This window comes from Elephantulus edwardii, unplaced genomic scaffold (assembly GCF_000299155.1).
Source record: "Elephantulus edwardii isolate Elephantulus edwardi_28Jun2011 unplaced genomic scaffold, EleEdw1.0 scaffold00314, whole genome shotgun sequence".
NCBI classification, from domain to species: Eukaryota; Metazoa; Chordata; class Mammalia; order Macroscelidea; family Macroscelididae; genus Elephantulus; species Elephantulus edwardii.
This window is the reverse complement of record NW_006400064.1, coordinates 649,225-651,351: the sequence shown is the minus strand read 5'-3', so window position 1 is coordinate 651,351 and position 2,127 is coordinate 649,225. Positions and strand designations below refer to the sequence as shown.

Genomic DNA, 2,127 nt, shown 5'->3' with positions numbered 1-2,127 from the left:
ATTGTGAGGAGGGCACAGGATAGGACAGAGCTCAAGCTGTTGTTGATAGGGTTGCTATGAGCCATACTCAACAGCACCTAACAATAACAATTACAACCAACTCTTGCAGTTTGAAATTGATCAAACATTAAATCACAATGCATTAATAATTGACGACCAAACATAAAAGTTAGAAACAAGGAGGAAGAATAATAGTTGGAAAAATATGGCCTTGGTAACAGAAATGAGGTTGGAGATCAAATGGACAGATTTTGCAGTCTGCTATTTCTTCGTAACAAACACCTTCTTAAAAATCATAAACAGGCGCGCGCGCCGTCGGCTGCGTCTCCGGGCATTTGAATTGCGCTTCTGCCATCTTTCCATCCCTCAGTCAGATGGGGCCCAGAGACGCTTCTGGAAGAACCATCACGATGGCCGCCCAAGGAGAACCCCAAGTTCAGTTCAAACTCGTGTTGGTGGGTGATGGTGGTACTGGCAAAACGACGTTCGTGAAACGTCACCTGACTGGTGAATTCGAGAAGAAGTATGTAGCCACCTTGGGTGTGGAGGTTGGGTGTGGAGGTCCATCCTCTCGTGTTCCACACCAACAGAGGACCGATTAAATTCAATGTGTGGGATACAGCTGGCCAAGAAAAATTTGGGGGACTGAGGGATGGCTATTATATCCAAGCCCAGTGTGCCATTATAATGTTTGATGTAACATCGAGAGTTACCTACAAGAACGTGCCTAACTGGCATAGAGATCTGGTTCGAGTATGTGAAAACATCCATTGTGTTGTGTGGCAATAAAGTGGACATTAAGGACAGGAAAGTTAAGGCAAAATCCATCGTTTTCCACCGAAAAAAGAATCTTCAGTACTACGATATTTCTGCCAAAAGTAACTACAACTTTGAAAAGCCTTTCCTTTGGCTTGCTAGAAAACTAATTGGAGACCCTAACTTGGAGTTTGTTGCCATGCCTGCTCTTGCCCCACCAGAAGTTGTCATGGACCCAGCTTTGGCAGCACAATATGAGCACGATTTAGAGGTTGCGCAGACAACTGCTCTCCCGGACGAGGATGACGATCTGTGAGAGAACGAAGCTGGAGCCCAGCGTCAGAAGTCTAGTTTTATAGGCAACTGTCCTGTGATGTCAGTGGTGCCGCGTGTTTGCCACTTTATTATCTAGCTAAGCAGAACATGTGCTAATCTTTGGGATGCTGAAGGAGAGATGAATGGGCTTCGGAGTGAGTGTGACAGTTAAAAAAAACCCTTCATTTTTTGGACCTGCATATTTAGCTGTTTTGGAAGGCAGCTTCCTTCTTGAGTTTCAAATACAGGACTGCTACAGTCAAATCACAATATTCCGTGGTAAAATCTTGTTTATTACTGTCATTCCCATTCTTTTCGTTTAGAACCAGAATAAAGTTGTATTTCAAATATAAAAAAAAAAAATCATAAACAGCGGGAGATCTGGTGGCCTAGTGGCAAGAAGCTGCACGGCAATCTCAGAGGTAAGCGGTACGAATCCACCAGATGCTCTGCTGGAAAAGGAGGGGCAATCTCCTCCTGTACCAGTCAGATCCGATTTGACGGTACACACACACACAAAATAATAAAATAAAATTTAAAAAATCATAAACAGCACCTACACACATGAACTCCACCAGATAGACCACACAGGAGTAAGATTGAGACTACATCTGTGGAAAGAGCAGATGGAGAAGCTTAGTGGTTAAATAAGTAGTCAAAACCCGGCCATGTGCAAGTTCAAGTTGAAGCTGATGAAAATGAAAACAACTCCACAAGAGTAAAAACACAACCTTGAGTTTAATAAAATGGAATTTAAAAACTTTCCAAAGAATATTTTTTTAAAAAATTGATATATTGAACTGAAGAAAAGTTGTGGGATGACATCAAGGACATAATTCATGAAGAAAGCTACAGGTCATGATACAGACAGGAAAAAAAGAATTGCAAAATGGATGAAAGAAGGCAATCAAGGCCAAGAAATAGTGCTTAAAGAATCTTAATGAGAGACACACCCCTGCAGCTCTGACCCAGGACCCCCATCTTCAGGTATCGCATTGCTCCCCCCCACCTGGCTCGCGCCACCCCCCCACCTCTGAACTTTGGAACTGGCCAAGG

General features: G+C 43.1%; 1 pseudogene; it reads left to right on the top strand.

Moving 5' to 3' along the window:
* The first annotated feature begins 410 nt into the window (after positions 1-410).
* LOC102850563 lies at positions 411-1,072 on the top strand (annotated as a pseudogene).
* The last annotated feature ends 1,055 nt before the right edge of the window (positions 1,073-2,127 follow it).